Genomic DNA, 13,204 nt, shown 5'->3' with positions numbered 1-13,204 from the left:
ATTCTTTTTAAAACAAAGGTTTGTTAAATTATAAGGCTTTCGGTTTTTTTAACTTAAGTATTCTTTTGGGTTGTGAGTGGTGATTGCTTGTCTTTGTTCTGGTTACTGTGATGGCTTTAACAAACAGTACTAGAGAAGATATGTTGCCACTCGGGTTTTATTGACTCTGAAGTAGCGAGATGAAGGGTTTGAATGAAAATTGCAACCATACAGGTATTTGCAAGAGTAAACAGCTGTTCAGTTACAGTATCTCTTAGCCATGCAGCCAGGCTTTAGTCTCATCTTGTTTTTAAGTACTGTAGTTCTAGTAAAGGGATTGCAACTCATTTTTTTCTACTATAGCTTCAGGAGTTATACTCTGTATTGTCAGTGAAGCAGAATCATTAGTAAGAAACAGAAGTATTAACCTTCACGATTTTTCCAAAACTACTAAAAACGTTATAGATTAGATACTGTAGTGGAGCACAAGACCTGATTCTCCTTTAGGGAATGTGCTTTATGGAGCAAACTGAAGTGACAGTGCCCTCTCCTGGATGGATTAAAACTGTTTAGTGTTGCTTCACTGTCATACTGTTCACAAACCTCATTGACTAACAAAGCAGGAGACCATTTCTTCACAGTAGAGAGCAAAAGATCATTGATCAATGAATGACTTCAAATAAAAAAATCTGGTCATGTGGGGATCACTCAAGAGCACCAGCAAACATCACAACTGCTAATTCTCTTGTCATTACTACAGGCTGCAAGAAGTTGTTTGTATAACTTGTACCTCAAAAGTCATGCTGATTTTTTGGTATACTCTATGATGTCTTTACAAAAGACCTAGAGATTTCATATCTACTTTCCTTTATCATGGATGCTAATGCTTCAACAGAAAAGATGAGTATTCTGTATGAGGTTTTTTAACGAATTTTGTCTGGCAATTTTGGTGTAGTAGGCATTACTCAGCCAATGAGATTTGTTGAGGGTTGCTTTATTGAGATTTTTTTTCAGTGGTGCAGGTTTTTCTTATTTTATAATTGGCTAAAATCCAGTTCACCTATCCCTTCCAAGTCTCTAGGTCAACTGAGGACAGCAGTAATTCCAAAATACAGTTGTGAGATCTAGGTCTTCTTCAGAGTATGAATTATTGACAAATTCTTTATTGAGAAAGTGGTACTGCTTCTTTTTAATTTTTTTCTCCTGCTTCTTATCACAGTCCATCAGCTTAGCAGTGACAAGGAGACCAGAGAGACCCTTTAATTTTGTTGCCATGTTCAGCAATTACTTCTGACTCTGTGACTGTGCTATTGATGACAAGAATTTCCAGGCGTCTCACACACCTTCAGTGGAAGACACTGAGTTCCCTCTTTCTTCCCCTGTTCCTTCGTTCAACAGATAGTGAGAGAGTGTTTTTCTAGTTAAAACAAAAACGATGACAAAAAAACAACAACAAAAAACCCAACTACAACCACTCACCTGTATGGAAAATTAAGGGGAAAGGTGACTTGTTTTGAGTTTGACTCCACTGGGAAAATAGAGAGCATGTAGTGACAGGACAAGGGGGAATGGCCTCAAACTGAAAAAGAATAGGTTTAGATTAGATATTAGAAAAGAATTCTTTACTGTGAGGGTAGTGAGACACCAGAACAGGTTGCCCAGAGAAACTGTGGATGCTCCATCCCTGGAAGTGTTCCAAGGCCAGGTTAGATGGGACTTTGAGCAACCTGGTCCAGTGGAAGGTGTCCCTGCCCACAGCAGGGGGGTTGGAAGGAGCTGATCTTAAAGTTCCATCCAACCCAAACCATTCTATGAAATAAAAAGTACATTTGGCAATCACTTGAGAAGAAACCTTCACAGTAAAATGGGAATTTGTCATCTAAGGTGGTTAATGTGGTACAACTTGAAAAACAAGAACTTGTTTTTTAATTATGCTTATTCTAAGTGATGACTTTTTTTAAAACCTTTTTCAGAGCCATAAAATTGATATACGGACAAATGGTGGCAAAGTCATTGGTCTTGGAACGCTTTATGGAAATACAGATATTTGTGCAACAGAGAAGGGGGTAAGTAGGAAGTAAAACGCTCTTCAATGGCTTATTCAGTTTGTCTCTTACAAAATTACTGAATTTGAGGAATGTGCTAAAGAATATTTAGTGATCCTCACTGGTTTGTCATTTCACTATTTCTTACATTTTTCTGTTAAATTATTTTATGCTTGATTTGGATAAATAAACAGGCTCCACAGACAGTACAGGAATAAGCATGTGATCATTCCCTCAGCACAGAGGTTGTGCTGACTGATACAACCCATCAGCTTTAATTATTTAGACATTCACAACACTCCTTGGGTGATATCCGGGCACTTGGATTCTGCAGTAGGCCCAGGAGTTTATTTTAGTGTCTCATGAATAGTGGCTTGATGTTTGTACATGCTGTACACTTCCAGCATTATATGGTGGTAACAATGGAAGAGTAGAAGGTTTTGCAGATTTCTTTGCATCTGAGGAAATATAATCACATCTTGCTATGAGATGAAATGTGAAGAATCACAAACAGAAAAGTTTTGTAGAGAAGTAGCTTGCTTTTTGTCAGTAGGTGGCAGTATGAGACAAAACACAAGCTACTGTAATCTGGTTTTGTTTCTTGACATAAGTAGTCCATTCTCCTTTATTTAAAATAATATAGAGCTAAACTCCCTTACATAATAGTACAGTTCTCTCACCCAGTGTTGTTTTCAGGCTCAACTCGAATGTTTAGGTATCATAATGTCCATGCAACTGATTGCATTAGGGATCACTAGATCTGAAGCATTGCTGCATGAACGTGCAGAGCTGAGCCCAGTCTGGAAGCAGTTTGGATGTGTGGTCTGTCAGAATCAATAGGTATACTTTAACAGTACTGGGAAGAATCAGGAAGAGTGTGGGTAACTCTGTCTTGCCAAGGATACATTTGAGATCAACTCGTTAAATTCTAGACATCCAAAATCATCGTTGTGAAGTGCCATTTGGCATTGTTGTACACCTTGTACCTTGGGTTCTGAGATCATATTCTCACTTACACAGAGCCAGCTGTGAGCTGTTCTTAATGTCCTGCTGTAAACTAAGCAACTTGCCATCAGATTTTCCAAAAACCATCAATGCTAAATTATTTGTGTTTCCTTGTAGCGGGTGATAGACTTTTATGTCTTTTATGTAATTAATATAATAATTAAATTTGTATCTATGTGAAAATATAATTCATGAAGTTGTTTTGCTCTGAGCCTTTAAATACTTTAAAAAAATTTAACTCAGACTCATTGTCCTTCTGAAACAATGAAACAAACTTCATACAAATTAAGTTGAAGTGTTTCTTTGTGTTCATAAGTGTTTCTTTGTGATCATTACAGACTGCAGTATTTCTGTAGCCTGTAATATTGCTAGAAGTCGCTCTTAGGGTTGTAAAGTTGAAGTAACTTGAGTGGAGTAAGGCATTTTAACAGGAATTCATAGTTATGGAACAATACTTCAGCTTATATTATTGAACTCACTAACAAACTTTGTACTTAGGAAGGACTGAGATTTCTTTTCTCAGTTTCCCACTTCTGTTAATAATCAGTCAGTGTTGTGTCTCCTGTGTGTCTTTGCATGAGATGTTTCCTCCACCAGTCATCACTATGTAGTTATGGCTCTGTTTCCAGCCCCCTCCTGGAAGTGGACGGGGAGAATGTGGTAAAAGGCACTGAACACTTGAGAAACTGAGAATATTTTTGAGGGGGAAGTTGGAGAATACTCTAGTAGATGTTTGAGCAAGGATAGCACAAAAAGGAGGGCCATGAGCAGGAATATGTGGGGAAAGAACTGTAATGTCTTATTTAAACATAGCAGGATGCTAGTTTTCATCTTGAAAATGTGTTCAGGTGCAAAAACATTCTCAGTCTGATTTACAAAGATAGAATGACCCTTTTTCTTTAAAGGGTAAGAAACTAGGTGGGTCCCTTCCAACTCAGAATATCCTGCGATAATAAGGGGGGAAATGTTAACCTGAGCATATGGTCAGTCTCAGTAGCTGCAGCCCTCAAGGCTCTACTCTGAAGGGGAGGAATTTCTCCAGAAAACCTGATGGTTCAGTGGACAAAAATAATCAAATTTGTTTGACTGGGGAGTCATTAGCTAATCTGTGCCATGGGGGCTTTTCTGTAACACTTATTTAGCAGTGCCAGACATCTGTGTTCTCCTAAAAATCCACAAGAGTTAAAGAATTTGAGACTGAAAATATATTTATTCTCAGTAAAAAGCAATCCTATTTTTTTCCACACTTTCCCTATCAAAAAATGCTTTTTTAGTTTTATACTTGATCAGTCTGACTTACCTCTTCCCTCACCTCCCTTCAGCTTTGTGTTATTCTGAAACAAATGCTCATGGTATTAGTAATTTTTGTTTTATTGTTTATTGTAACTTTTTATCTGGAGTCAAAACAACTCTTTTTATTACTGTACATTTTTAAGAAAGGTAGTTAAGACTGGTAAATAAGATATGTTGGTATGTGAGATTGTTTATAATAAAGCACTTAATTTTTAAATAAGATGATTTATCTTAATAGAGTCAAAACTTGCATTCTGTAGTAACAGATGTAGCTTTTTGAAGTTTCCTTTGCCTGTTTGAGAATGCCACAAGGCAGACAGTTTGTACCCAAACTATGCAGATGTGTTTTTTTTCTCCCCCTTAGAGTGAGGCACACTTTATTTTTGTTGTGCTGATAGCAATGATGGCCCTGCTAAAATTGGAAATGTTCTTTGCAAGTCATTTAAGTCTCTTTAGAGCCAGTTTAGATCATAGACACTAAAACGACAGTGGCTTTTCTTTTACTTGTTGCTGCGTCCATGTGTCACAGCAGGTTTGCACTTTGCTATCCAGGGTGAGGGAATAGTGGAGTAGTCTGGGGGAAAAATACTGAGGACATGTTTAAGGTCTCTGCTTATTAGGGTTTTGTTAGAAGCATTGCAAGATGAAAGGCTGAATTGCTCTCCCTTTCAGTATTGACAAATTATGCCTTAATATCATTGTTTTTTGTTTGATGCTGCTTAGAACTATGCTACAGAATCTAAGCAATGCCTGCAGAGATTGTAGATATTGACTGTCAAGTATCTCTAATTCTAGCACAGCATTTTGATTTTCTTAAAGGTTGGTATATCTTGATACATTCTTGGAGACCTAATTTGTATTGTAGCATCATGGTACAAGTCTTAAGACAATAGTCCATTCTGTAATCTTATGACTTAAGGTGTAAAGACAGCATTAAGCTCAGTATGTATGGATTGGTAAGGCCACAGTATAATTTGGCTGTCATAGAGTCCATACTGCACCATCCTCTTCAACTTGCTTTTTGGGACACAATATAGCATTGGGTTTGTGCAACACTAGTGACTATTTGTCAGAATACCTCTTGCTTCATCCATAGCTTATAATTTATATAATCTAACACTGGAAGTGACAGCAGACTTATTACTTTATATTAACTTTTTTTCCACAGGGTGGCAATGCTAAAATGACAAGGAGGATTCAAAGATAATTTGAGTAAACCACAGTTTAATCTAGAAGGCTGTGTATCATTTCATGTAATGAATAAGGATTTTGTGCATTTCACTGAAAGTCTGCGTAAGCAACACAAAACCAAATTGAATAGGGGTAAAGTATGAACTATTGTATGTCTCCATCATAGATCAAATTTAACTGAGAAAGAATAGACTTAAATTTCATATGGTTGTTGCATAAGCATGGGAATTGTTCTGGTTTTGTTCAAATAGGTTTAGGTTATATCACATGACTTACCGCTATTTTTACATAGATAATCTCATCTGTCACCTTTTATTTCCCAACTCTATAGTGCAACTTTTGAAATTCTATCCGTTCTCTCCATTTTTACTGAAAAGAAATAGAAATGGAGCTCTTATCCCTAGTTTTTCAAAGCTTTGTATGTCTTGAGGCTTAAGTCCAAGAAAGAAGCCTGAGTAACCAAGGTAATATGAACAATTATGCTGAGAAAAGGAGCAGCTGTGGCTCTTTTGCAAACCTTCACCAAAGCCACATCTACAAAGTTAGCCAGTTAAAAATCTTTATAAATAGCTGTATGTAACAAAGACAGTGGATGCTTCAGTTTGTGGTGACAGAAAACTCAGCACCAATGCCCCAAGTATCATAATGCTGTATGAATGTTCAGTCTTCACTATTGAAGTTATCTTTTTCTTACTTTTCAAATACTTACTTTTTTATCTGTTTATGACTATTTGGGTTCTTCACCTGTGTGATAGATGTGATAACTCACAGGAATGTCATAAAGAATCATTTGTTATTTGGTCAGAGCTCTTGGATGAAAAGGTTTTCTGTTTTGTCTACTGTAGCTTTTAACTGAAAACTTGATTCTATTTGTTCTGTGCCAGCAACTGCCTTCCATTTGTTTTGTGTCTTATATAGTGTTACTTCCCTCTGCCTTTTCAAACTGTGATGACAAGTTTTCCATTATGTTTATTTAAGTTTATTTCTCTTAGAGTGTGAATATAGAGAAGCTGCAAGGGACAACCATCAACATATCTACTGAAGATGGGCTGCTGAAAACTAAGTATCTCTATGCAGAATCGGCATCTCTCTCTTCAGTAGCTGGTGATATTATGCTGGGAAGTATTCATGGTAAGAAGGAAAATCTGTCACAAATTTAGCTACTTTGAAGGTGTTCATGATGTTCACAGTAACAAATGGACTAATGCAATAGACTATCACTAAATCATAAAACATATGAACAAAACAATTCTGTCTTTATTAAAGACTGAATTGATTTTTTTGCCACCTAGCAGACTGTGTTTATTTTTAAAAACAATTTTATGAGCACACTTGTGAACAGTAAAAAGTGTGTATTGTGGGAAAGAAACATCACATGTATTAAGAACATCAAAATATTTTAAAATTCAGCAGTGAAAATTATACTAAAAGTTGTAAAGAGGCTTCTCTTCCCTCTCCCCATCCTTTATTTTCTTCATAGAAGAATCCAATCGTAGAGCATCTACTAAGAACTATCATAAAAGGTGATAGTAATTAGAAGTTTTTAGCAGAAATAGCCTCTGTGTGTGCTGGCACTTCATATTATTAATGGAATGGTGACAGTTCCTGTTCTTTGATTGGGGAAGAAGTCTCTAATCCATCCACCCTTTAATGTCTTTCACCTAGAACTGAAACTAACTACAGTCTTTTATTTAAACAGCACTTGTGGTTCAAATGTCTTGTGGTTTTCTAACTGAACAAAACTTCCACTGAATTCTGACTGTGCTGTAATGTGCTGGTGGTGATTTAACACTGAGTTAAACAAACAGGAGAATGTACAAAGAGTGAAAATTACTCAGCTCAGTCTGAGTTCCAGATTTTCAGCTATAGGCCTCAGAACAATTTGCTTCAATTTCTTAGCAATTTTATGTTGTCATCTCGCTTGAGAAATTCATTTTGTCTCTTCCTTAAAGGAGCAACTCCTCTGTCCATTTATAATAAATGTAAGAATGGTTTCTAAACCAGTTAGGTAAAGTTTGTTTTGGTATGCATAGGCAGAAATAAATGGCTTTTTTTCATGTTGTTGTATTTTTCTAACTTGTAGACTGTATTGTTACACTGTGATCAGTTTGTGAGCACTGTGAACCTCTGTTCATCTCTCTGTGAACCTCCAAAAGTTTATTTTTATTTTCTTGGTGCAAAAATGAAATCATAACTGCTGTAGCTAGTGACTTGCTTTCGTAGTAATGCTTCATTGTCATTTAGCTGAAGAACCATGTGAAACCAAATAGAATTGTATCCAAATTATACAGGCATTTCTTATGTTAGTTCAGGGTTGGTTTTGTGAGCTCTCTACTAAATGGGTCTGGAACACCTAATGTTACTTTAGCTGTTTCTTTTAAAAACAATTGCACATTAACATTTGCTTGGTAATTCTAGCCAGTTTTCTCAGAAAAACACTTTCTGCAAAACATCATGCTCCTCAATCATGTTTTGATAGTATGAGCAAATGCTTTTAAAGTACACACACAAACACATACTAATTAGTAGATAAGACAAACTCCTATTAAAGATTTCTGGTAGAAAAAAAATTATCACTTTCACTTATAGTTTTTGCTCATCAGGTGGCTCAGTTTTAGTAGTTGTTTTGTTTGTAAAACAGATTATTTCTTGAGCAACTAAACCCACAATTTGCCTTTAGCTGACAATATGCTGATAGTTGGCATCAAATCAGCACATCTGTGCACAAAACTAAGCTAGATTTCATTGCCTTTGCTCTGAGAAAATTGAAGTTAGGGCAACACAAACTTTACAAACCTGTCTGAGACAGTTTGTGGTTGAAACTCAGGCTGTACAATTGCAACACTGTCAGTGCTCAGGCTTTCTTAATTGCTCATTTGCATGCTTCATACTTTTATGAAAATGAGTAATGCATTGTTTTGAAGAAATTGGTTTTGAGTAATTTTCATCAGCTTCTGTAACATGAGAGATGTCAGGTGCTATTGAGCTTTTGATTTGATGCTTGAAAAAGAAATCTGATTCTGAGAAACTCTGTACTTTTAGCGAAGAGACAGTAACACTACAGTGAAACTTCTCTACAAAGGGGCACATAGGAGGAAAAGGAAACCCCTCTTTGCAGCCAGCTCTTGGATTGAGTTGCATTAACTATTTTATACATTAAATAGTTTCATCATGGCCAGGCTTTGTGAATGAACATTTGGGAAGGGCTCTACCCACACCTGCTACAAGCACATTGGTGGCTAAAGAGGCCAATGCAAGATAGACACGTCTGGTTGTGAAAGGCACAGCAGAAAGACTCCTTAGTTGTGTCGACAAGACACGATTCTTCCTGTGTTGTCTTTTCTCCTCAAGAGTGATCCTACCTGCTTTCTGAAAAGAAGCAGCAGCATTATAGATAGTGTGTCTCCAGACCTCCCGATTGGAGGCCAGAGTAGATGATATTAAATGATGATGATATTAAATAGTTTAAGTTGAAGGAATTTGATATCTAGCCCAAATGAATGCTTGAAGTGTGCTCAATTAGAGCAAACTTGCTCGTGGCCTTGTCTGATTGAGCTTTGAGTATTTTCAAGGCCAGAGTTTGCATGACCTTTCTGGGCATCATGTTCTGGTCCTGAATTATTCTTCTGGTATGGAAAAACCCCTTTTTTTAATCAAAATTTCCATTATGACAATTATGACAATACTGTAGTTTGAAGTTTTACAGTGTTCATGGAGAAGCAAGGCTTGTAGATGATAGAAAATATAACTATTTCTTCAGAAGCACCAAAAAACCAAAACACTAAACCACAGTCTTCAATATTCTGCAAAAACTATTATATGTTGGACGTCATAGTATTGCACCACAATGCTGAAGTCAGTTGGTTGTAATAATCAAACTAGTAATTACCTCTACTCAGGTCTTTCCCTCTTTGCCCTTGATGTGCCCAAGAAATATGAAGTTCAGTGTTGGCCTTCACAGAACAATTACATGACCAAAAGTGCACTTTAGGGCACTGTCTGTAGTCAGTGCAGGTCACGACACAGCAGGACATTTCTGTCTGCTTTAAAATCAGCTTTTGTTCTAGCTAAATGTTTGAAGTGAGCTTTTCACACTAATATGTTGACATTGCCAAACATTAGTTGTATCTGCCATATAAGTCTGTGGTTAATAGGAGTTTGATTTCTACATGTTTAATATTTTTCAAGCACCTGCTTGTCAAAACAGAAAACAAAACACTCAGACAAACAAAGAACATTAATAATACTGTTCTGACAATAATCTGCCTTCAGCTCCAGGAGAGTTGCTGGCTGACAAAACCCTACGTCTTTTTGTAGGTTGTACTAAGTACTAGTCATGATGAAATGGGGAAAAGGGTGGGATAATTATAGCATGCCTTTTCAAAAACATCAAAGAGTAAAACCAAACACATTTCAAGTTCATTGAAAAATGCTTTTGTTTCTGCTCTGATTTTCAGAACCCGTAAGTATTTTGTACAGTGTGTGTTTGAAAAGATAAATATAAGACTGTTGATGATAGGCTGCTTTTCTAGCTTTCGACCCACGAACCACTAAGAAAAATACAGGTCATATACAGTGGAATGCACTCAGCCCTAATGGTTGTTTACTACTGTGTAATTACAGAAAATAGGGCAGAGCTTGATCCATATGCAATTTGGAAAAATCTGAAAACTGTGAATACTGTATATTACTAAATCAGACTCGATTCCTGTGATCAACCTTATTCTTCATTCTGTCATCCTCTTGGGAGAATGAGAGAATGGCAGGAATGACATGCTGTGGTTTAGTTTTTAAATTAAAGCATTTTCTGAGAGATATTTATACATGGAACTGTGGAATCATCTACAATTTAGTTAGACTGTTAGTAGTATAGATGGCTTTTATGTTACAAGGTGTATCTGTCTTCCTTCTGGCTTCTCTTGATGATGCAGGTAAGGAGGAAGAATATGTATTTTGAAATTAAACCTGTTCAAAGTTATGCAAGTTCAGTAGGAGACCCTTCTACATTTTGTGCCTTTGCACACTTTTGTTTGATGTTCTCCAGTTTGTCCAAAGTACTCAGACCTCACTGAAGTCAATGGAAAGCATTGATCACTGGTTGTCATGCACATAAGAATAAGTTTGGAGGGAGTAGGTAATGTTCAGTGGGTAGAAGTAGACTTTGAAGATAAAGCACAAAATTCCCTCTGGGGGAGATGGATGTGGTATACCTTTATAAAAGAGGAAAATAGAAACTGTTTATATTACTCATCCTATTGAATTACTTAAATGATGCATAGTGCTGTTACAGGCATCAGAGCAACTGGAAAAAAAATCACCCCAAATAAAGTAAGGAGATACTGTGCATTAGCCTTGCTTTTTTTTGCCTCTCTGCTTTTTTCTCCCTCACATCCAGGCTGTGCCTAGCTTTACTCAGTGTTTTTCTTGGCTGGAATCACTTCGTTGTTACCCACATATAATGAGATTTTTGTTTGTAAAGCAATAACATAGAAAATAATTAAATTATGAATATGTTTAAATAGTATAGTTTTAACATTTTTCCCCTTTTCTTTTCATAATAGGTAACACCACCCTTCAGACCAAAACAGGGAGTATCACAGTAGGTATGTTCCACCATCTCTCTATCTCTTGCTCCTCCCTCCTCCTTTCTAAAACCTAAATATTCACAGGGAAAGTAAAAAAGAGGTGATTTGGCACAAATGTTTTTGCCCTCTTTTCTTTGCAGGAGTAACCCTGATAGCTGTGTAGCTGAATGAGATCCTTTCCAAACTTTGCTGTCAGTCTTTTGTAGTTGGGCAAGGCACACTGTCTCACTTTTGACACCCAATACTCTCTGGGCTTTGCACAAGTTAAACTGAGTCTAAGTGGCACCTTTTAGATTAAGGTGGGATAAAAAGACTAAGTGTACATCAAATGCAGTTGTGCCTTTAACTTAGTTCTCTATCTTATAGTTATTGATATCAATGATTAGCTATGTTTAATTTTTATATCAGGAAGTAATAGTCATTGATGTATTACATATTCAGGGGCTGGGGGGGAAGGCTTGTGATGCTTTCAACACTTACAAACTATTATGCTAATTGTTTTCCCTTCAGAAGTGAAAACTGCTCATAAACTTTCTTTTGTAAATTTGGGCATTTATACGACAGAATAACTCAGAGTTATCAATTATGGAATACATTATATCAGTGCATTTTATAGCACACAAACACAAAATGAGAAACTGAAATTCTGGTTATTGCTATGGCAGAAAATTGAAGTAAAGTAATTGTAGACAAGGCTCAATGTCCTTTGAATGTCTGTAGAAAGATTTCCCCTTCTGTCAGTGAACTTCGTTATGGGCCCAAATCTCAAAACTTCTGGTGATGGTGTTAACTGTAGTCCCTCACTAAGCATTGTTCAGGGACAATCTGTACCATTACAACTCTTCTTATGTTTCTAAGCAACCTGTATTAACATTCTTGGAGAATGAATGCCATACACATTCTTATGAGTTAGTCGTTAAACCACAGAATTAACTCGAGCTTGATAGTCTGTTTTTCCTTCTCTTAAATAAACTCACAGAGTATGAAGTGTGGTTAAATAAATGCTTCTTAACCCAGGAGATAGCTTTTTCCGTCAAAACAGATGATGATATTTTCCTTAACTAACCAGGTTCAGCTGAAACATTAAGACACATCTGACAGTTGGAAGAAACCTTATTTTTCAGATTTCAGTTCTGAAAGCATTAGTTAGACTTAAACTTTTCCTAAAGCATTAAACATCCTTTAGTATTTTTATGGATTTTTTCAAAGGTAGAAGACTTTTAAGTTCCAGGGGATTCAACTCTAAAAATGTGAGAAAGAAAATGTAAAGTTTTAAGTGAAAGGTTTTTGTGCATGAGGCATTTACACCCAAGATAGTTTGTTGAATTGCCAGAGACCTGACAGGGATTTGCTGATAGAAACAGGAAGAACAACTCAGATCTTCCAGCTTCCTTGGTTGGGTTAGGGCTGGGTTAGGTTGTAGTTATCTATTTCACCAGAGGCAGAATTTTATCAGTTATCTGAAAAAATGCACTAATCTCTAGGTTTTTTGAGTGTGTCCATGTTTTTGAGAGATTTGTTTACGAGTCAGACTTTAGTTGAGAATGATGGACTTCTTTTCAAAATATTTTTGGGAAATTACAAGTGACTATTTATGGTTTCTTGTTGTATAATTCCACATTAAAACAGAAAACCAATGCTCTTGTCTTTCAGTCTCTTTAATTTTTTGCTTTTATCTATTTATAAAGTAGTTTGATTTGGAAATTTATTTTGATATGAGTTCTTTGTGTAAATTTTTTTTTTTTAAATATTATCTAAAATTCAGTCCAATTTTAATCATCCAGCGTGTGGCAGTATTTCACACTGGCATCATTAAATTATGAAAATAGGGATTATTCCTTTTTTTTCTATACTGTGAGCATTGTTGGTCACTGACAAACTATTTTCCAACTCTATACTGGAAGCCTACTTCTAACAGTTGTTTGATGGGTTTTGAATGACTTGTTAATTTAAAACAATCAGACCTGTTTTTACTTCTAGTTTGTTACTACTTAAAATAGTAATTAGAAACCTGAATTATCTTAGGGAGTAATGGACTTGTAGTACTTTCTTTTTAGAACTTGTGTAATCTTTTAAATTTTTATTCAGTAAATTCATAGGAATACT

This window comes from Manacus vitellinus, unplaced genomic scaffold (assembly GCF_001715985.3).
Source record: "Manacus vitellinus isolate BGI_N305 unplaced genomic scaffold, ASM171598v3 scaffold_13_pilon, whole genome shotgun sequence".
Classification (NCBI taxonomy): Eukaryota; Metazoa; Chordata; class Aves; order Passeriformes; family Pipridae; genus Manacus; species Manacus vitellinus.
Note: the sequence above shows the minus strand (reverse complement) of the source record.